This window comes from Drosophila mojavensis, unplaced genomic scaffold (assembly GCF_018153725.1).
Source record: "Drosophila mojavensis isolate 15081-1352.22 unplaced genomic scaffold, ASM1815372v1 contig_74, whole genome shotgun sequence".
Taxonomy (NCBI): Eukaryota; Metazoa; Arthropoda; class Insecta; order Diptera; family Drosophilidae; genus Drosophila; species Drosophila mojavensis.
This window is the reverse complement of record NW_025318899.1, coordinates 22927272-22951610: the sequence shown is the minus strand read 5'-3', so window position 1 is coordinate 22951610 and position 24339 is coordinate 22927272. Positions and strand designations below refer to the sequence as shown.

Below are 24339 nucleotides of genomic sequence, written 5' to 3'. Positions count from 1 at the left end.
TGTAAAAGCACTAGACTAGATTCATGTTTTCTATATTATTTAAAATGGCAAGTGCATAAATGCATAAGTGAATGTGAAACGACTTCGATAAAAGTTTGGCTTCGCTCTCATCGTATAAATCTTTAAGTTGTGCATGCAGAAGTGAAGCTGCATTTATTTTGTATATGGATGCATTAATACGAGCTGTAGAGTATAATGCGCAACTAAAGGTGCTACAGTAGGAAGTGACAGACAAAGATATAGCTTGAAGGGTATCCAAAACTTCGCAGTGAATGCAGCTGCTGAGGCTGAATAACTTTTGCTCTGTATTTTCTTCAGAAAATTATCTATGATAACATCCAGATGGATGCATTTGCCAAAGTGCAACTGTTCAATATTTTTAATTCATACCTTGCTAATCTGCTGGGATGAAGGAAGGCATTCGAAATTGAAAATATATAAAAGCTCAAAATCCACACAAGAAATTTTATCTCTCCTGCTTTTAAGGCCTTCAAGAAGAGAAGTAAAATCAATTTTTTTCGTTGAAATTAAAAATATACATTTGATAACTATTTCGATTCTCTAGTTTGTGTTTTAAGAGACGGTCATCGTTATACCGACTCAGATCGTCGTCATAATATGATTTATGGGGTTTACTAAACCTTCTTCTGCCTGATGCATACATTTTCACAAAATGGAATCCTCTTTTCAATGTGTATCTCTTGAGTACACCCATTGGAAATACTTATCTGATTTAATTTGCAATATACTACAAATCAAATTGTTTGTGAGCAATTTGTTATAGCTTTAATGGTCTGCTTATAGACTTTCTGTTAGCATATAAATTCCTAAGACTTCCCACATTAAATTGCTATATTTTGCTAGACGCCCTATAATTACCGAAATCAATAACAATTTACAGAAAGGTTTTTTTTTTTTTTACCAAAAAGTAGGGCAACCCTAGTCTTTTCAATAGAGAATGTAAAGCGCGGAGGCTAAAATATAATTTGTATATTCATGAAATTGATTTGCATCAACTCATTTGATTAAATTGACCCTAAGTACATAATTGATTAAACTCTACCTCCTTTGCCCTTTCTATCCGACTCTTCATAAGCCTCGTAAGAAATACGTGCATCAATTTGAAAACCGAGTGATTTCTGCGAGTCAACCGCACATCTTGGGTTTGCCATCTGCTTTCTATGTGGCGGGCACATTAATCACTTCCTAATCATTTGTTAGCTATTTTAGTCCACAAGACCTTGGGCAAGGTAATTAAAAGCCATCGATCAATGTAAATTCTCACTTATGCGACGACCTTCCTCCGATTGTCCTCTGCTCAATGAGCCAAAACTGATAAATGCGAAATATTGTGTTTTATTTCGGTTTCTTTGGCCGTCTGTCAGTCGTCTGGTCGCAGAAATTGGCTTTGGCTGCTCGGCATTTGAATGTAATTAAATCAAAACATAAGAAAGTCAACTAGCAAAGGCAATGAGAGTGGCCACAGAAAAGTTTCGCACAGTGCTTGCCAATAGTTGCTGCACCGGCCAGACAGATAAATACTCAGATAATCCGCTGCGGCCAGCCACAAGATAAATTGTGCTCGGCCAAGTCGCAGCCACTTGGCGCTAAGCTCTGTCAAACTCTTATTAATTGACAGCTGGCGAAGTGAAGCGTCTTCATCGCTAGGAAATAGAACAGGACGTGAATGCTGAGAAAACGGCTTTGGCCCCTGGCCAATGGGATAACAATCCACTTTGGCATAATTTTGGATCAAAAATTGTGCGCATAATCAAGTGAGCTATTAAATCGCTTATCGTAGATGCAGACGCTCGCCAGCTCCTGGGGGCGGGCCTGCGGCACGATGCCCTAGACCCTTGGAAAACTTATTGATTAAACTCGCAGCAAAGTTTTCATGCAGCAGACCCGTCAAAGGGGCTGAGCGGGAGGGTGGGGCGAGCGGGTAGTGGCACTAAAATGCGACCCGACACGCGAGCCAGCAATTTTGTAGTTTAGTTTTAGCACCCAAGGCGGAGCTGTGTGTGTATGTGTGTGAGTGCGAGTGTGTGTGTGTGTGTGTCAAAGGGGCGTCGAAGTGGGGCGTGTGTGCTAATAAGCCGAGTCATTGATTGTTGTTCTTGTTGTTGTTGCGATTACTGTGACGACAAATTGCTTGGGCCGCATTGTTGTAGTTGCTGTTGTTGTTGGCTTTGTTTATTATTGCCTAATAGCAAATGTAAACAATTTCGAAATTTAACGCTGCATTTTTATGGCAAACTACTCACAATTCTTTGTATAGTCTTCATAATGAAGCAATTATATAAATTAGTCAAATTGCTTTTAATACGAACAATGAAGTGTATATAAAAACGAGGCAAAGCAAAAAAAGTGAAGCTCTGTGGGTATTTGGGTTTAAAATACCGGATTAATTGCTGGGCTCAATGAAAACGGAAATTGATCATACGCCGCGTTGCTGCGTAGCCGCATGAATGCCTGACGCGCACTCGCCTCTGGAAACATGAAATATAAAAACGTTGATTACGCATACGCAGTGTGTGACAGCTCACCTTTTTGCAAGTGCAGCACATTGTTGCAACTTTAATGGATGCATGCACCATATTTTAATTAATTTTTTCGAACAATGCGCGCCCCCATCGAAAAAAATCGTTTTGCCCGCGAACAGCGCAAAAAATGCAACTCGGCTGCTCGGGCAAGATTTAAGGTCGCCATCGCGTCTGACGCTGATTTAAAATGATTATAGGGAGAGCGCAGCCAAAAAGCGCTGGCTGGCTGCTGCACTTCAAACGAACAGAGCCAACCACAAAAGCGACCACGCCTCCACAATGTTAAGGCTCCCGTGGACATGGACAGTATTTTTATAGGCGACGTTTTTATATGTAAAGTATTATGAGAATGGGTATGGAAGGGCATGCAGAATTTTTGATGAAGCAGATAATACGGGTGTTCAAACCAAATATATTTAAATAAATATATTTAATTAATAATGATGTTCCGAAAAATTATAAATAATTGATGTTATTTAAAGATCACCCAGACGTAAATATTTGCGGGAATAAACAGATTTTTTTTATTCACATCTGCAACGCGAATCTTTATAAAGAGCACAAACATATTTACTTAAAGCTTTTTGCGAGGTGTTTCACAGTCGAGCAATCGCTGCTGAAACGCCTTGATTGCATTTTTCCTCTTTTTATTTCAGCAGCGCAGCTCGTTCGTAAAAATGTCGAGGGTAATTGTTAACAGCAACGCACGAAAACTGTGGCACTTGACACAATTGTTGCAACTGTTGTTTTTGTTGCTGCTGCTGCTGCTGTAGTATACTGTGCACATATGTAAATTTGAAATATATTTACTAGGCTAGGCGATAAATACACTTCTATACGCCATAAATCAGCTTGACACGTGCCATTGGACAGCATTTTGAGCCTAAAAAAAAAAAAAAATGTCGAGTTTTCATTTTTGTTAATATCTAATTATTCTAGCCAAAATTGTGATAAAAATTGAATTTTGGTTTGGTCACCAAACAAAAGCTGCGGTTAGCAATAAATAAGTTCATAGTTTACCTATGAAAAGTGGGCGTGACTGTAAGGTATGATGGAAAATGTAGGTGGAAAATGAAAAATGATATACAAATACTCTAACTGAATCTTAATTCTTGTTAAATCGTGATAAAGCCATGGACAAGAGTCTTAAAAATTTTAATTTCGAGCTCTATTTACTTCAATTTATTTACCAGAAGAAAAAAAACTGTAAAAAGTAAAATATTCTTAATCTTTTTTAATTTGTACTATAATGTTTTTAGACAAAAAATTTAATTCTAAAGTGAAAAAATTCTTAGTGTTGTTTAATTTATATTATATTACCTAAAAGCTGGCTTTGATCAAAGATTAATCTAGATTAGATTCTTCTCGACCTAACAATAAGTAGAGTATTTTATAAATAACTAGAACTGCTGGGTATGCTGCAGTCAATCACTTTTCGACTATTTTAAACATAGTATTCAGCAAAATTTTGTTGTAAATAATAATTTGTTGTTTATTTACAACTTAATTTGATTTCACTAATAAACAGTAATTAAAATTGTGAAAACATAATTTAATTGCCATAAATGAAGTTTTACATTTTAGAGCATTTTATATAAATTGAGTTTTAACTGAAATTGAATATTAATGAGAATGGATATTTTCGTGCACGCCTTGCTCATAAAATTTAAATAGTTTTTGTATTTGTTTGCTTTTTAAATAAACATAAAATATTCAAAGACATCTCTAGGCTTTATATTTTTAGGCATATATTCAATTTATTTTCATTCTGTTTTCCTTTGGGCAAAACTCTTTACCTTTGCTTTGCAGCCATTTCCTTGAACAGATTCCCAATTTAATACGTAATTCGAGCAGTCTGCCTCTGCTGACAGCCACAATTTGGCTAGCGACACATTTACCTATCGTCTCGACAGACAATTCCTTTCAATTTGTCTGGCCAGAGTCGTCGAGTGTGTCGCTTCAGAATGCAATAACCCAGCAGAATGTTATATATCTTTTGGAATATATTTTGGTATACGCACAAACACACATACACCGGCAGATACTGTGTGTGAGCGTATATAATATATCGATATGAACTGTCAATAATGCAGTATGGGCTGAGCCAAATGCCAAAGACGGCGGCAACGCTGCCGTCTCATGCTTAAACTCTTTGACAATTTCAACGATAAAAATGTGTCAGAAAATATTCCAATTTCCATCCAGCTACCGAGCGTTAGAGGGTGGCCCGGGTCGCCAGGGGCGGCTGGGGCGTGTCTCGTACAGCTTATACTTTTCAATTTTCAAAATATTCTTTGGCAAGGCGCCAGTCAACTGATTTACGACAACAAAGGCGCAGGTTTCGGGCTGACTCAATGGGGCTCTGATGTACCAATTGATGGATGCTCTGACACGGCGCTGACGCAGAGGAGTAGCAGAAGAGGCAGCAGCTGGTGCTCAGTACCCAAAAAAAAAAAAAAAAAAAAAAAAACTGAAATAAAATAAAAGCGGAAATGCCCGATTCAATTATTTATCTAGCTCTCTAGCACAACAAAAAATTAGTTGGCTTTTATTATGCAACTAAATATTTGCGCCCCGTCCTGGCCATCAATGGGCGACCATTGTTGAGGCTATTGTTGTTTTTGGCATTAGCTAACTTTGTGCTCCCCGGCTGCTTTCACTGTTCGACGATAGCAGGACAATCGCAATTGTTGCTTCTCTAAAGGCAGCTCGCTCTACTCCTGCTTCCTTTTCACAGCCAGCAAAAATGTTTGCATGCCAATCTGAAGCGCAGGTTGGCATCATCCCTGTCGCAGACCTCATATGGTCATGCTTGCTTTGGGTTGTGTCATTTAAGTGCCTCATAAAAGTGTCAACTTGTTGTTGCCTCTATGGCACTCGTACTGTCATGCCCTTTGCCCCCTGCCCCATCCCCTGTTTGCCGCTCTTCAACACTGCTGGCACTTTATGCATTCATTCGCCAGCCTTTGTGTGTATCCTCAACTACACACACACACAAATATATAGACGTTTATAATATATGTATGCATATGTATGGTATATAGGGTCCAGCCATTTGTCCCATGCCTTTGTTTGTGTATGTGTATAAAAGGATTTCATTTCATTTCTTTCGTTCTGCTTCTTGGTTGTTGTTGGCGGCGTCGTTTGTTCGCTTTTCATACCTTTTGATAGTCGCTCGTCTGTCTGGCTATCCCGCTGTCTCTCTGCTCGACTGCCCATGCACTTAATACATATTTTTGTCACCCTTATCTGGCCACGCCGCACCCCCCACGCCCCATGCCCCACGCTTACATTGTCTGAATCGCACTGTCCTGCTCGGTTGATGGTTCCAGTGGCAAAATGCAGAGCCTCAGGAGCTGTTATGATTGCCTGCTTGATAGGTTGCCAGCACGTTGACACACACATGTGTGTGGCCGGCTCTCTATACACTCTTGTGAATGTCCGCAGTTGGTTATGAATAAGCTTAAATTGTTAGCAACTAGCCGGTAATTGGGTCCCATTTTTATCCAACTGAAGAAGCCTTTGTGTGTCGACGATTTTTTGCATAAAACTGATACTGATACGTTTTTATTTGTATTGCGTTAAATGGTGCTTCAGCTGAGATAATGATTTGATGTCTTAAATAACACAGAGATTATGCCTTTATCTATTTTATGCAGATCCCGAAACTTTTCCTATTTATTTATTTGGGCTTCTACGCTAACTGCTGCTAGTTTCCCATTTACCCTTTTCAAAGTTCCGTTTTCCAATTTTAATTTACACATGAAAACCATTTGTCTTCGGTCGGTTGACGTGGAGCTTGGCTTACGCGACATTCTCATAATTTAGCCACTTGGCCATAATTTAAAGCGGCGTCGCCGTCGCCGTCGCCGTCGTCGTCGTCGTCTTCGGCCCCCCTTCTCCTTTACTTTTTAGCAAAGTTAATAAAGCCCATGAGACAAAGTTGCGCTCTGTCCCTTTTGCACCACTTTATTTCCTCTTTGTGTCACCCACACCCACACCCACACACATACACACACGCACACATGTGACTGGCTGGGCTATGGCAGACAGTACGTGACTTCCGGCCAAAACAAAACGGTTTCTCAACATTTTATGATAATTTATTTGATTATTTTCTTGTTAAAGTGCAAACTTTGTCATATTTTTTTTGTGAGTTGTTTTTGCTTTTCTTTTGTGTTTTGTTATATTTTGCACTCAATTTTCTTTTCGCAGCAGTTTCGTTAGCCTGCAAAAGTTTATGTTTTATTTGGTGTAGCAGACGGAAACGGAAATGTTGCTCAGCATATGCGACGGAGCGCAGTTGTCCTGACCATGTAAGGGAATCTATGCATGTGTGCAGCCCTCTGTTTGTGTCTGTATATGTGTGCGTGGCGCCCATAAATTTATTGCATATTTTTTTGCACCATATGACACTTCAGCTTAGCACCAGAGCAATTTATATGTATACATATTGATGTGTGTGTGTGTGTGTGTGTGTGCGTTGCCTGAAAGTCCAAAAGTATTTGCCTGCTGCTGCTGCTGCTGCTGCCATTCAATCAGGCTAGCAAAATCAAATGCCAAAAAAGCAATACAAACGAGAACCCAAACCAACATTTGGTTTTTGCAAAGTTTTTCTCTTTTTTTTTTCTTATTACAATGGCCTTACAATAGTTTTTTTTTTGTAGTTGCGGCATTTGGCAGGCTAGTCAAAGTTTGTTTGGCATCGACAATATTCCGGCTGCGGCTGCTGCTTCACCTTCGCTTTGCGTATTTGCCAGAGCACTTTGTGCAGGTGAAAGGCGAGGGCAAATGCTGCAATTGATTGAGCCCTGAAATCACAAGTGTGTGTGAGTGTGTGTGTGTATTTGCTTTGCTCAAGTATGTGTGAGTGCTCGTGTGTGTGTGGGTCTGGGCAAGCAATCAAAGTGAGTGGATATAGAATTGGCTTTGCCATTCATTTAATTAATTTCCATTATATATTACTATTATTTCATACGTTTTTTTTTTTCAATTTTTTGCTCGTTGGCAAAACTTTTTGAGTGCATTTCCGGGCACCAAAATGGCGCCCGAACTTCCTTCCGTCGCTTGGCATTTTATTTTACGTTCATTTTTGCACGGTTTATAATTGGAATGCATAAATTTTTGTTTGCTCGCTTTCGAAAAAGTTGAAACGTCGCATTCGCATTCCCATTCGGATACCACCATCCAGCAGCATTCCATATTTACCATATTATAATAATATTTTCTGCTTGCCGCATTTGCATTTATCCCGATGCCAACTTCCCTCTTCCGGCCCGCCGGCCCGCCGTGGCCTTGCCCAGTTTATTGTGTTTGCTCGATTTGCGAGCACTGCGCAACACAAAACTGAATTAAATGCGCATTTTGGGCTAAACAATTGCCGTGAGAGCCTGGAGAGACTCGAGAGCCGGAGAACTGAAGAAGTGGGCAAAGTTTTTCTGCTGGCTGATGCCTTGCGGCTTCATCGTTTGATCAACGTTTGTTACAATTCGCGCCTTTGCAAACAAAATGAAATAAAATGAAGAGAAGATAAATTTATATTCTCATTGCGGTTTTCGTCCGCATCCGACAGAGCGCTTCCTCATCTCCCTCTCTCTCTCTATCTGCCTCTCTCTCGGTTGGCAGTTGTTGCTCCCATTTGTGAAATGCATAAAATACACATTTGGCGCAGTTTCCACTGCTGCCACAGTCTTCACTGCCTTTGTTTCCTTTGCCTGCCTGCCTCTCATTTTAATTCCAAAATTAAGGCATAAAAATGCAATAAAGAATATAAATCCAAGCAGCAGCAGCGGGGGGCAACGACTCCTCTCTCTCTTTCTCAAACACGGCGAGAGTTGTCGAAACATTTTGGGCCAATTGGACGAGGTGGACTGAGGAGACCTCGGCTGGGTTTCTTCACTAATTACTTGCTCTTTGCATAATTGCGCCTTTCATTAAACTCGCCATAGCCAGCGCCAACAAAGTATTGCTCCTTGCCATTTTGTAAATCCAAAAGCAAACGTTTTATTTTTCGCCTCATGTATATGCAAATGATATGTAGATTTCTTGGCCCGTGAGTGCAAACGGTAATGGAAGTCCACGTGACTTTGGTGGTTAGCTAAACTTTCCACATGGCCGCCAAAGGCAATCAGATGCAATGTCCTCTGGCTATGTACTATGTGGATTCTAATTGAATACTAAGTGGATAACAATATTTTCTTCTTGACTCTTCTGGCTTTTGTGACTATTTACTTTGTTTCCTTGTATGTGATGTGAGCAGCTAAGTCATTGCAAATGACTTAGTAGTTCTTAGACTAAAACTTGGGCAGAGTGAATCATTTCAAGAAATGAATTTAAAGCACATTCAGGCTTTGATGCAAAGTGTTCAAAGCATTCTTCTTTAGAAATGTAATAAGTGATGAAGAATTTTATTGTCCTTATTGCCGCTCAGTTTGGATTTTTGCTCTTTAATACCGACTACCTGAGACATAGCTCCTGCTGCCCGTGTGTTGCTCAGTGAGAGCGAGATAAATATTTATTCCATTGGAACAGGTGCTCTATAACTATCAGCAGACAAAGAGAAGCCACTAGATATTAATTTAAATAACACCGGAAATTGCTTACTGCGCCACATTCTAAAAGTCTCCAATTTGAATGGAAGATGTCCAAAGTGAGATAAATCTGACATTTCTGTATTTAATTTTATACATATGCATATATATAAATATATGATATAGTACTTCAATCCTATGATTTAGTTAATTCATAACTTTTAATCTCTATTAAAACTTTACTGGTTCAAAATGATATCTTTATTAAAATAATTAAATTTGTAGTAAACTCCTCTTCGTATATGAATATTCAGCACTCGTCGGGTATAGTCGCACGGCGGAATAAAGTCGTTGGGAAGGATTGGCATCGTTCGGTGGCGACGCTGTTGGCAAGCAGCAATGACTCAATTTTCGCATACAATTTGGCTGTCACAATTGACACTGCAAAACAACTGGTGGAAAAGTTTTCATTGAAGTTAGCAGCAGGCAGCTGGGGGTTTTTTCGTTGTATTTTCATTTTCATTCTTGTTTGGGTTTTCGTTATTCGTTAGCCCGAGCTTTAGAAATTAATTAAGCATGGTTGGAGCGTGCTGTACAAATTTTCATTTGAAATGACAGTTAGCCAAGTTTGTTGCTCTCAATGTTGCGTTGCGCTGAAGCGTAAATCTCTTTTTAATGCCAAGAGAGTTCTTAATTTAGTTTAATTACAGCAAACACACGCGCGTGCTCAGCCTCACACACACTCGGATATACATACAGACATATATATATATACATATACATGAGTATATATAAATATGCATATAGACTCCAGTCAACAAGTTTGTTGCCTTGCCTCAAAGGCAAAGTCTGGCCCCGGCCTGCCTGCCTGCCTGCCTGGCTGGCTGTGCAGCTTCAATGTGATTTTAATTACAAGAAATATATGCAGTCGTCGTTGCTGCAGCGTCAGCTGAAGTCGCGACCGTGCAGCAGCAGCAATGCTCGTACAACATGACGTATGCGTCATCAGTGAGTGCCAAACGCAGACAGCAGCAGCAAACTGTGACTCTGATGAGCCTGTGCGTGTGTGCGTGTGCGTCAGCCTGTTGGCAGGCAACACTTTTGTATCTGCCACATAATTATGCTCACACGAAATAGTAGCAAAATTTGCAGGTGAAATGCAAGAGCAGCCGCTTCCAGCCGCCATTAAACACAATAGAAATGGATGCTGTGCATCCAGCTTGACTGCCATATTCATTATGTGTTCCGTCTGTCTCTGTCCCTGTCTCTGCTGTGTGTATGTGTGTGTGAGTGTGTAATTTACACCTGTGCTGGTGTATTTTAGCAAGCTGTGCAACACTTTCAAATTTGGAGTCTCCCTTTGCAATTAGCAGCGCTGCCTGCAAATTGTTTGTGAAAATAGCGTGTGCCGAGCGCTGTGTGCAGCAGCTGTGAAAAACACAGGCCTGGCCCTGTTAAAGAGCCCAGCATCAATTTATGTACTTTCATTTGATAAGAAGCAAGTGGCCTGTCCCCGGCCAAGTCCTGGCTTTGGCTTTCGCTGCACCGAAACGTGACTATGCAGACAGGCGGGTAGGCAGGCTGGCAGTCAGGCAGACTGAAAGGAGAAGAGCCTGAAAAGCGAGACAGGCCGAGGGCGAGCCATGGCAACACTTTATCATGTCAGTTAGTAAAGTGGAAAGCAGCCCCCATCCGAAAAGCAGCTGCAGTGGCGTATATTATTTTTAATTTCGTCCGACTGCTACAAAGGAGAGAACTGCAATGAGCAGGCAGCGCATTGAACTCGACGAATTTCGCATGCTCTTCAATAGATAAGCTGCATTTGTATTTAATTACTAGGGCAGAGCATCCCATAATCGGTTACATATTACTCCAGCTGGTGAACAAAGCTATATTTGAACGTTAGTTTAGCTGCTGCTCATGGGTTAAACTTGTTGGACGAAACTTGTTGGAATAGTCTCTAGTGAACATGGAATGGAATAGTTTGCGTGTGTGTGTGTGTTTGTGTGTTACACTATGCAACCTGTTCTCGATGTGTACACTGTTCGCTGCTCTGCCAAACTTATGCGAAAGTTGTGTGTGTGCCGTCTCCCCCTGGGAGGAGGGAGGAGGGAGCCGTGGCCTGGCAAAAGTTAAAAACCCCAAACGAGAACTGTGCGAGGACACCGTTGAATATGCAAATGAAAATGCCACAACATCAGCAGAGGAAGCAGCAGAAGAAGGCGACGTACAAGGATGAGAAGCAGCAAAAAATAAAAGAAGAAAGCAAAGAAAAAAACAGAAGCAGAAGCAGCAGCAGCAGCAGGACGAATGAGGTTAAGTTGAGCAGCGTCAATTGTAGCTGACGGAAATGAAAACAAGATGTGTGTGAAGAGGGAGTGTCGGTGTGTATATGCGTGCATGCGAGTGTGAGTGTGTGCAGCGGGGCGTATGCGTTACTTTTGTAACCCTCTCCGAGTGCGGTGCGCTCTTGGGCATAAAATTCAAATGAAAATGTCGCGTGTTTTATGAAAAACTGCAACAATGAAACGACTTCAGAGACGTGTCACGAATACGAAATTCGTGTGCGTAGCCATACTATTTGCTTGCGTTAGACAGCAACAGCAACAGGAGCAGCAACAGCAGCAGCAGCAGCAGCAGCAGCTTTAATTTGATTGTAAACAAATTGTATGCGTTGCGAATACAAACGTAGCTTTGTTTAATTAAAACTGTCCGATGGCTAGGCGAAGCAAAGAAATTTGCTGAAAATATCGTCAACGTTAACATTTTGAAAGGGAATCAATTTTGAGCAGAGGCATTGATTGCCTCTTGGAATTGAAACAGCAAAAAAATAGAACTAAAAACTTTGTTTGTCGTTTGCTATTTGCTTTTGTGCGTGTCACATGGCAACACACACGCACAGCACAATATTGAAAACTCATTTGGACAGGGCGGCAGAAAAAAAGAAGAAGAAGAAGAGTTGAGGATGAAAACAGTTTGCAAAATGAAAAACTCGATTGGTATTTTTTTTCTTTTGCTTTTTGCTGTTCACTCGAGCACTTGACTCGTCGTAATGAAACTTCCAACTCTGTTGCCACAACTCAGCTGAGATAGATGAGCTGCATTAGGAGTGACCTTCAGCCTGGACTTGTTTCTCGCCTATCATTAGTGCTGGTTGCGAGATACAAATGAAAAAAAAAAAATACAAGACGTAGAAAAAGAAGAAGCTGTAGAAGAAGAAGATTATAAGCCCATACAACGCGTATTTTCCTTACTTACCAAGTTGTTACCAAGTTTTTTATTTTTTAGCTGGCCTTTTAATTATGTTGTGTCTGCCCGCTGCGTTAGTTTTTTGTGCGTGCCCAGAAAGATCGTAATGCGGCCCCGACTCAACCTAAACAGAGTTGAGCAATAAGTGCTGTGATCAACGTTCGCCGCTCATTAAAAACCAACAACTCATCGCATTTGCGGCAGCGCTTAACGAGTTTCAACTGCTGCCATTGTAATGCGGCAAAAGCAAAAGTTTCGTTTATTTGCCTCGTTTGTTGCGCCATCGCAATGAAACTGCCAGTAATGCTAAATATGTGCCCGATCCGACTGACTCCCCAATTCGACAAATTCTTGAGCCAAACAAGCTCGCAACATGTGTACAAATATAATGTACAATTGATTAAACAACATAATTATGAATGTTTTGATCGATGCCGTGTACTCAACGCAATTTATCTTGATTCTCTTTGCAGGTATGTACCAAATGACAGCTTCGCCTGGGTGCCGCCCAAAACTGTTGAAGCATCAAAGATTGATGCAGTGCTAAGTAGAAATTGATTATAGCTAGATTTATATTCACTGAATAAATTGTAGATCCTATTAAGCGAACAAGTACACACACAGCGGTGCCCTTGAGCATTGAATTAAAATTTGATAAATCATATTAAATAGACCATAGTTGCACCAATCTTTTATACATTTATAAATTATATTTATTTATAATATATTAAATTGAAAGCAGGGTCCCAACATAGTGAAATAGGAAATACTAAAATATAAATATTATTCAGTAATCACTGACATTTTCATGTACAGCAAAAAATATCAGTGATTACTGAATAATATTTATATTTTAGTAAATATGATTATACTAAGTATAAAAGTTGGTCGGTTTGAAATTTTAATGCCATTGCAATGCCGCCTTCACTTGAGTTCTAGTAGGGGCCTTGCAATCTAGATTAAAGCTACACGCTGCAGACTCTTGAGAGCTGGCTTCAACATTGTTTATGTCAGCCTTCGCCAAATTGTGGGCTAATAGCGCAAATTAGGTGTTTTTATGTCTGCCTATCATAAATTCAAAATGAATCATAAAAGGAATAATTTGGAAAGAACTTAATTTTATTACAGCTCCTAAAACGAATGCCATAGAAGACTTGTCAACTTCTCTTATTTCTTGAGCGTGTTTTTCAAGCAGATAATTTAAGTTTGCCAAGTTTGAGGGCCAAAGTGGACCATAGCATAACTATGGCTCACATAATGGATCTCGACTTTTTATCTATTTTTAGCTACTTCTCATCTCTTGCAAACAAATTTCCAATCGACATCTAGTTGATGCTTCGCCCCAGTGTTGACGCACAACAGCAACGCGCACTTAGCTGCCTTATGCTGTAAACGGCACTCCCCATATCCCCATCATCTGGCTACCAGCTCTTTCTCTCTCTGTCTCTCTCTCTCTTGCTTGCGCCATTTCGCCTCAATCATTTCAATCAGCTTTGGCTCACTTACAGCCTCAGCTATATTGACTTGGCTTTTGGCTTTTGGCTTAAAGTGTGGCCCCATCTCAAGGCTAGATAGCTCGCTGGCTGCTGGCTTCTGGTTGCCAGCTGAGGGAACCTAAGTATTTATGTGTATCCTGTCGATGTATTATTAAGTGTCTGCATGTATGTGCTCGTGTGTGCGCGCGTGTGTGTGTCTGTTCTTGTGTACATTGTGCCTTAAGTTCGAACTTTAATCAAAGTCAACTTTTATGCGAGCTTTTTAAGGTGCTTTTTTCTTTCCTTGATGGATTTTGAGACGGCTCCTACCCTGCTTCATATCCTTTTTCCATTCCATCACGCCCTCATCCTGCCCAGAGCATATTTAAAGGGGGCGTGTCATATGGAAGCACTACTAAAAACGTAACAAGTTGCTGGGCGACTGCGCGGCACGAGAGGGAGTGAGATACCATGAATGGGAAAGAGAGGGAGGTGTGATGGGAGACAGAGTGCTGCGATATAAGAAAGCGCAAAACTTTAAATTGAAAATTGTATTCAAGCGTTAAATTGGCTTTTTTTCGGCTTTGCTCGGCAGCGAGCAGCGCGCGAGCGAGCTCTGTAAAAACCGCACGCAGCACACATAAATACTCACCTCTGGGCTCTGGGCTTCTGCCTGCACTCCTTTCGCACTGTGTGCTCGGCAGCATGTGCTGTAGTTTTCAAATACTTTTCGCTCACCTTTTTTTTTCGAATACCCTCTGTGGGTATCACAAGCTGAGCGGTGCAGATAGTAGAGGATTACCTATATAAATAGATGCTAAAAGAGTCCAGAATCTACAGTTTCGCAATAGCTATTATAAGTGATAGAGCTCGATAGTGGCTCCAGTCGATGTTTTCCCTCCTCGATAATAGATACTGATATATTCGATACTATAAATATTATCGATGATTCTATCGAATGATTTATTATCTCTATTGCTATAAACCGTAGTTTGTTTTAGTTTATTACCATCGATACTATAGAAATCGATATCTCATTCGTTTTACTCTTCGAGTTTTCATTATAAATTTACAACTTTTCCTCTATACAGGGTATCTTGCAGTCAATCACTGCCGACAAATGTGCTCGTTTAGTTTTTGTATCGCGCACTTTTTGCAATTCTTTAAATTCGATATCTTAAATCAACTGGACTCCCTGTCATTGGCCTTTGGCTGTTATTGTAATTGTTGTTGTTGTTGTTGTGCCACATGTGGCCCATGTAAACAATTTCGATAAGATTTACGTTTTCAAGAACACAGAAGGAAGTACCCCGCCTTTGTTCCAACTCATGTAACCCCTGCCGCATATCCCCTTTATTACCTCCCTCTCTCCCTTTCTCTGTCTGTCTTTGTTCTACTACTCTTTGGCCGAAAAAGATTCCAATAATCGTTGTACGTTTTGCATGTTAATTAAGCTCGCTCATGTTTTCTCCCTCTCTCTTTGCATTGCCTTATTGTCATTTTCATGTTTTTGCGTATTCAATAAACGCACCAACTGCGGCCAAAACACACACACACATGTGGCATAACCGCCCTCTATCTCTCTCTGCCTCTTGGCCCAGGCCTTTTGCACAAACACATACATACACACACACGCATACGAGCCATTTGGCTAGTCGATTCTATGATTTTGACATTTGTTTTTGGGCGCCTCTCTGCATGCAAATGACGCTGGCGTTGATAGCAACGCACACAGGGGGGGAAACGCGTGTGTGGGGCAACGGTGATGTAAATCGCAGGGGGCGTAAATGGTATGGCAACCAAAGGCACACACACACACACAATCATACACATTTGCTTTGCTTGTTTTAGGCCCGTTCTGGCAGCTGTGTCTGACCAGAGGCTTTTGGTGTGTTATATAATGAAGTGTGTGCCATTTCAGTTGGGCCTAAAAACTGGATAAGTTAAGACTATATATAGCCCTGATGTTCCATAACGCAGAACCTAACGAGAGGAAGCCGATGTTAGGAACTCTTTTATGTAATGCTTATGCAGTTTAAGAGATGAATTCATAGTATCTTCAAACTCTTCAAGTACTGTAGATGTAAACTATATTGGCTTTGACTGCTGTTTCACTTCAACTACAATGTAAATCAGTTTATATAGCCATAAAGATAACATATCTACGAGCCCTTGAGCGCGTGATTGAGCCAAACGGTAGCTACCTTTTGACGGCATTCGAAACACTTCTCAAATTATCTTTGAAGATAAAAATGTAAGCTAATGTTGCTGGCAAATCGGTTGCGTGCCAGATAGCCATCAATATGCTGGCGATATTTATGAGGCGCGCCCGCAGGATACAGGCTTTAATGATAGCCTAAAACAGGGCACTTAATTTCAGCTTCATTTGGGCGGCTACTGCTCCACACAATCAATAACGATTTGATGGGGACTGTGGCACAGGATCTCGCATATCCACCTAGGCCAGAACCACTTAATTCTGTGTGTGTGCGTGTGTATGTCTGTGAGCGAAACGAAAGCGAAATAATAATGAGGGTAATATTAAAGCACAGCAAAAAGGAGAAGCAGAAAGAAATTGGTCAGCAAGAACTACAAAAACGTGAAACTCTGTGCGAGTGTATGTGTGCATGTGTGTGTGTGTGTGTGTGGTTGAGCCTGTCAAGTATGAGTTTATTTTAGTGGATTGTTCCAAACAAAAGCGAAAACTAAAAGTAGTCAACTTTTTGCCTCATTTCAGTTGTTCTTGTTGTCGCTGTTTTCAGTTGTTGTTGTTGTAGTTGTTTTTTTTTTTTCTGCTCGTGTCCTGGCAGCCATTTAATGCCCGCCTAGCACGCAAACCTTTCCAACTGCCGGCCAATTTGCTGCTGTCTGCCGCAGCGTGGAAAAAATGGTATTCTCTTTGTTGTTGTTGTCGTTGTTGCTTTATTCTCTTTGTGTTTTTAGTGTGTGTGAAAAAACTAATAAAGGGGCAATTTAGGCAATTCTCGTTGATCGTTTGCTGTGGGCCGTGATATCTGTTCGGCCCGGCCCACGACAATGGAATTTATAATGCCAATTATGAGAATTTATTCAACTGCATATTAACTTCAATTGCCACCGAGTTCGTTGAATGTAGATAAATAACGTTTGCAACCAGCAAATTTATCAAAGTATTCTAAATTACTTATCAAAAACACGAAATTAATTAAACATTTACTCAAGCTAAGCCTAAGTGTGTTTGAAATCAAAATGTTGTTAACATGTTTTTTTTTATTTTATTTATTTATTTATTTATTTTTTTTTTTTTTTTTGAGTATTTTTTACACTTTTAATTTAATTATCGAATGAATTTAATGCAATCTGGTTGTCAATTTGCATTCCATTTAAATCTAAAAGTATAAGTGGCTTTATATGCCTTTTATATGGCTTTTGGCTGATTTTCAATTAATTATACAATCGGCCGACCAAGTGTATTAATTATTTTTAAGCTTTATATGGAGAAGAATAATAACTTAATTATCATACTGATTTGATGCCATATGTCATCAATAAATTATTAAATGACAAATATTCTCAAGCGAAAAAATCGTGTAAAACCAAACCATAATAATCCAAAATCCATTCGAGATTCTCATTAATATTATGCATTTGCTACTGAAGTCTATAAAAAAATATGTAATGTACATTTTGTAATGTGATATACTCGTATATTAGAAAACATCGAATCACAATGCATTAAAATCTGGATGAATATTAAATTTGAATATTTAAGGTATTTATAATAATATAATCGCGAATACTGCTAATGGCTAAACCCAGAAATATTTCAAATATGTGAGCTATACAGACAACCAGTTCACATATTTGTGTGCTATATATTCTTAATTTGCTGATTCATAATAATAAAAAAGAAATTTAATTAACTAAAACGTGCAAGCATTACAATGTACATATATGTATATATGTACATATTAAAATTACATATATATAAACATATATTAAGTACTCGTTTTGCCAATAAGCTTTAAGGTGGAACATCGACAATTTAAATTCCAATTTAATGTTTTTTAAATGCTTCAAATAATTTACAGTTCATATATAAAATCCAGCAAGCTTATTTGTAGAGTATAATCACAGCTTTACTTAAAGCTCTTATAAAAACAATATTAATATAAATACACACAAAAATAATTAATTCAAGGCTGTTGTAGTAATTAATCAGCCTCTGAGATATTTAAATTTGATTAGATGCTGGGAAGCGCGAGATAAATAGAGTCTTCATCAGCGACAAATACTACTCTAAGTCCCTTTAACTAGAGCGTAAAGTACAACAAATAATGAATTATTTGAGTAAGCGATTTCCTTGCAGCAGCGCAACAAAAACATTTAAAGCATTTCCGCATTTGCTTAGAGCATCTGTTTCCATTATACTTCATTCATGCTGCTTACACAGAGAAGAGCATGTGTACTTCATCAACGCCTACACACACGCACACATACAGACACAGGCACACATACACACACACATTAGATCTCATGCTATACATCTTTGTTAAGTCAGCACTTTGGAAATCAAAATAATACACAGCTTTTGCCACGCCTCAAGCCAAGATCAAAATAAATAAAATAAATGTTGCTGATTTTCTTTTCTTTTTCGCACTCTCAGCCTACTACTAGTTGTTGTTGTTGTTGCTGTTGGAAAAGCCATTACATTTATTTATGTATTTTCGTTGGCCGCTTACTTGGAGGCGCCTTCGCTTTGCGAGGCTTACACCGACAACAGCAACGAGACAGAGTGAGACTGAGAATGAGAACGAGAAGGCAGCAATCGGCTCGTTTAACACTGAACGCTACTCAAATATATTTTTGTTTAATTTCAATGCTAGTCACGCATATCCTGACGGTGCGTAACCCGACCCCCTGCCTGTCATTTTACTTTAAATGTTATTTATAAATTTTCGCGTGCCTCGAAACATTCGTTCGTCGTCGTCGCACTCCCAGGCAACTCCCGGCGATCTATGTACGCATGTAATCTCAGCTGCGTTGTTAATTTACTTTTGGTTTGGGCATAGTCTCGTATCTATGGTGACGAGCACACGCACACTCATGCACACACACAGGCAGACAAACACTTGAGCATTTCCTGTTGCTCTCTGTCTATCTGATATTGAATTTTCCGGGAAAAACGATAATTACTTGGCATAGGTACCTACACGACTATCGGCACATGGCGCATTCGATATGGTTGAGCTAATGCGAGCGCTTCGTTGAAATGGAAAAGCGGAAAAATGTGGAAAAATTGAAGACGCCTGCAGCTTATCTGTGTACGAAATTTATGATTTTGAAATGCTGTCGCTAAAAAGCCAACGCCCTTGCGGCGCAGTACTGAGTGCTCCGCTCTCAGAAACAATAACAAAATAAGCGAAAATATTTCTATCTTAATGAATTTGACCCCCAGTGTCAATTTAGACTGATTAAACTGCCAGACTCGGCCTGAGAGCGCAGCGAGCAGAGTACAAAATATTGTTGTCTTTCTGTTTCTGTTTCTGTTCAAGTGCCAAATGCTCTCTCTCCCTCACTCTCTCTCTCTCTTTCTCTCTCTCTCTCTCTCTCTCTCTCTCTCTGTCAGAGAGTCTCTCTCTCTTTGTATTTGCCCAACTTTTGCATCAATGCGCGCTAAGCGGAAGCAGCTGCTCTGTCAACGCTGCTCTGTCTTGTTTATGTAATTGAAACATTTGCCTAACAATTATAATATAAATTTGTTCATGCATTAATTAAGCTCATTTTCATATAAAAAGTGGGATAATATTCTCATTGTTTTCGCATTTATATAAGACATACATATATACCCTGTACGTAGCTGTGATATACAAATGGTCTGTCTCTTCTTTGTTCTCTCCCTCACTCTCTCTGGGTTATTGCATTTGTATGCTAATTTTTTACTTACAGGATTATAAATATATATTTTATAATTAACCAACTGACGTTCGTTAATTAAATTTAATTTGTTGTAGAGTATGTAAGTTTCATCTCTCTGTTGTAACTCATTTTTTCTGTTAGCCTTAACAATTGCATACATGTTTCGTATTATTGGATTATCACTAAATATGCGCATAATTATCCGTATTTATAGATACATTTGTTATGCATATGTCTAAGCCATAAACTGTTTCGATAATTAGTCAAATATCTAAAAACTGCAAACCAAATTTTGCAGTTGCGCGGGCAAAAAATGAATTTTGCTAAATATTTTGCATTCACAGAGTTTTATTTGTGTTTGCCCACCCTCGGGAATATTTTTGTTTTATCTTTTAAGCTTTTGCGGGAAAAACTATAAATCGTAGAAATAAAAACTTTTTAATATAGTTTGGATGAAATTTGTTATTAGATAATTTAAATGTTAAAAGTTGAAAAACAAAACTTTAATTAAATAAAAATCTAATGTCTTGAAGTTATAGACTTTCACTAATGTTTCTTTTTCTTCTTCTTTTTCAGGTATGTATCACGAGTATGGAGGTTTGAATGAGTATATAAGCTGAGGTCTGTAGCTGCCATATGTTTTGCAGCATATTGTCAAGAAAATCAACACGCATTTCCCATCCAATCAGCCTGCCCATATATACACTGGGATAATGCAGCTAGCTTTCAGTTATAAGTGCCATTATACCCATCTTAAGCCCAACATTTATTATACGTTGCCGACGCAGTAAGCGCCTTAAGAACAAAGAACAGTCGTATATGGCTATGTATATGGGTCTATGTGGACTTTATTTACTACACACTAATGCCACAAATTAAAATGCTGTGCCGTATGCCGTTGCCGTTGCCAATGGTGCTTAATGAGTGGAGTTCGTACAACGTGCAATGTCCCTCGCTTGTCTGGAGTCTAATTTTAGCTATCGACTGGCTGACTGGCTGCCCGGCTCCCTTGCCCGGATCTCTGCTGGGGCTCAACACTCAGACAGTAGCCAAGAGTTGAATACACAGCATGGGGTGACCGCTCTCAAATCTCAACAGCCCTAAAGAGAAAGACACACACATACACACACGCACACACTAAAACGCACTCACACTCAAGCACACACACGATGGCAGCAAAGACGAAACGAAAGAAAACAAAAAGAACTGAAAACTTTATTAAAGACCTGATCCGACTGCTCTGCCTTTCTGCCTGGCAGACTAAGTGAATGACGACGAGCTCTCCATACGCAATTACGACAAAAATCCAGAACGTTGTATGCGCGCCGGGTGATAATATGAGCGAGCCACGAGGTGCAGGGATAAAAATAGAGAAGCCTACATACATACATACATACACAGAGGCAGAGTTACTTAGTTACTCACCGAGCAGTTGGCAGAGAAAAAATTGAGCTGAAGCTGGAAAGGATAGTGTAGCAAATGGCAGGAAGCGCAGAAAGAGAAAAGCCAGTGCTTCGAGAAAGTACAAGAGGCAGCAAGAGAGAACGGCTGTAAACGACTGCACGCTACTCTGTTGGCAGACTCGACTGTGGTATATAACATCTATGCCATTCGAAATGCTAATTGAAAGCGTATATGTCATATGTTTACTGGAAATTAGAATAGAGTGTTATAGAGTACACTCAGCTAGGTCAGTTAGGCAAACTAATATACTCCTTTGCAGTCTGCAAACAGTGTATAGGAGTCGCGGCTGCTGCTGCCGCCATGTGTTGCATTTCAAAGTGTGTGACTTATTGCGCAAGCAGAGGGAGCAACTGTCAGATGAGTCGGGCAAATGACTAACAACACTGTACAGCATGCAAGGGCATTGGATGCGATACGATTTCAATACGTGGCCGCCACTGAGCCCCCTGAATTACGGTTGGCCTATACCTGTCCTGCAACGCCACTCAGTCAGTCAAACACACACACACACACACACAGAGAGAGATCTGTCGAACCGCATGCAAATCAATCAATTCAAATGCGGTCTGCTCAACAATGCTCAATAAATCGGGAATGCAATTTAGTCTGAAAGGCAGCTGGAAAGGCAGTGAAACCTTTGATATCGGATTCGCATAACTTGCCATTATTAAATTCAATGAGATCTGTTAGCCAACGGTTTACAGTTGCACTGCCTGCGCTACTTTGCATCCCCATGCAGGCACAGACAGGATATTCGTATGGTTTGCTTATATGCTAATGATTTGTGTATAATTAATGCCAGATAGTCGTAACCTCGAAATTGCAGTTAAAGCAACTGTGTCTGCTGCTACTGCAGCTGCTACTGCAACAAATTACAAATACCAACAACATTTTACATCGCATAAAATATACATTTGACCCGCACTCGCATGGCAATATGCACAAAACTTACAGCGAAAGTTTGACGTTCGTAAAATGTTCCAAAATTTGTTGAATTTTTTCGCACTTTGCCAACTCTCAAAGGCGTAAATATGCATTCTAAATCAGTTGACAAGCTTTAGGTTAGGTAAGGTTGTTTGGAAGTTTGCTTGCTGAAGGTCAACATGGAAAGCCATAAAAGTATTTTCTGATCAAATATATGTTCATCCAACTACACTTACGTGGATGGAGCTGCAATTCGCGGCATCGTCTGACACTCGAACTCAAAACTAACGACCGCCTTGAGTGTGCAGCACAAAGTGATTTTATTGCAATGCACAAGGAGAGAAGTTACCTTGGATTTCCTTACAACTTCACGTTCTTTTAGATAAAATGCTGCAATTCCAATTCCTTAACAATCTTTGTTCAGCTCATGTTGAAGGACGTAGACGTGGGAGATTAAATATTTATACTTTGAAAGAAATGTCAAATCAAACAAATAAATATTACTTAAAATGTATAAACAATATGCATAAAAAGAAATGTCCAGTTTCATTGGAAACTCTCACTCTAAGCTAATCAAAGGATTTTCTCTATTTAATTTAGTATAATTTTAATATAATTATTTATTGATTTAAATTCTGTGGTTATGAAAGATTACAAAGCTGTACACTGTGCTTGAAGAGAATACCATATATTTTGTCCTTACAAATATGCAACGGCAGAGAATTAAAAGTAGTAAACGCAGTAGTATATTAAACAGGTGTGTTAGATTTATTTATGTGTAGGACTGCACTGAGAAGAAATGCGAAGGACACTTTTAAAGATAAAATAGAATCAAGACAGTTTATTATAAGAGTGCTCTTCAGTTGCTAGGCCATAATGAATTAGGAAAATGTATTTGACAGAGAGAAAAAAACACAGGCAGAGTATTTCTAACCTAAGCAACTCGGCTCATTCTCATGAATGTAAGGATCTCGGAAATGACAATTATTGCAACCTTTTACACCATTCGACTAGAGTCTTATCTCTTTTACTGTGTGCTCTCAATTATCAGTTATTGAAAATTCATATTCATTTCTCTTATCGATATGATACTCCATTTCCAGTAATTAGTCCATGCTCTTCTTTCTTTCCACATAATCACCAGCTTCCTGCCGGCAGCAAGTCCTGCTAAATTACGATCCATTAATTACAACAAAGCAAACCCAACGTATCAACCACACATTTATCATAAGAGGCCTACGAACTTTACAACTCACCAGCTTAGAACCGAGTTGACATAGTTTCAGCTCTCTCCCACGCTCTCTCTCTCTCTCTCTCTCTCTCTCCCTCTCACGCTGTGGTTGCAGTAGGCAAAAATTTTAATTAAGGCAATAGTTGGGTGCAGTTGTTGCTGAAGGAGAGGAGACGGGCAAACCGGCCATTTAGTCCCCAAAGTCAATGAGCTGAGGTCACAATTTTTGACTGCACTTAACCCACAAGTTGGAGCGAAACCGAGCAAAACAGTGTGAATGAGACAAAAACAAAGCGAATAAAAGAGAGTGCCAACGTCAGGTGTCGTTGCGACAAAAACTAAGAGCTCACCCCTTTTATAATTCGGACTGCACGTTCTTGTTGCTGGTGTAAAAATGATAAATTATCCGAAAAATTTGCAAAGTTCTGAAAATTACGCATTAAATCATGCAGAAAACATTGAAAGCACCTTTGGCTAAGGGCAGCAGGTTGTGCGGGGCGTGGCAGAGTGCAAAGTCATTGTAAAGTTTATTGCTGTGATTGCGTGTGTAGGGTGTACGGTATGGGGGGACGGGTGTAGGGTGTGGGAGTCAGAGTGCGTTGCGGGTTATAGGGTATCAACAATTTTATCGCTCACATGGCATTGCATTTTATAATGCTGGCCGAGTCGTTTTTCTTTCATTTTTATATATTTTGCTGGTCACGTTTGTTGCCCAACGATGTGTGTGAGGGTGTGTGAGTGTGTGTGTGTATGTATCGTAAATTTTGGGCAAGTAAACAATACAATAGAGCAGCTACAAAAAGGTAACAACGATTTGCGTTTCGTAGCATAAAGTTTAAGCACCTGGCTTGGCTATTTTGTATTTTCATTATTATTACTATCCATGCTGATTGCAGTTGTTGTTGTTGCTAACGTCGTTGCTGTTGCCCTCAGTTACGGTTTTCCTTTGCCTGGCACATATTTCATGGCTATGATTTACTCGTTGTTCACGGCCGTTGGCTCAACCGGAGGAACAGCAACAACAC

At 39.7% G+C, this 24339-nt stretch overlaps 1 protein-coding gene across 20 annotated transcripts in view; it reads left to right on the top strand.

The window, feature by feature from the left end:
• The window catches only part of LOC6583386 (sex determination protein fox-1), a 145959-nt gene that overhangs the window by 85170 nt on the left and 36450 nt on the right, over nucleotides 1-24339 (top strand). The window lies entirely within an intron of this gene.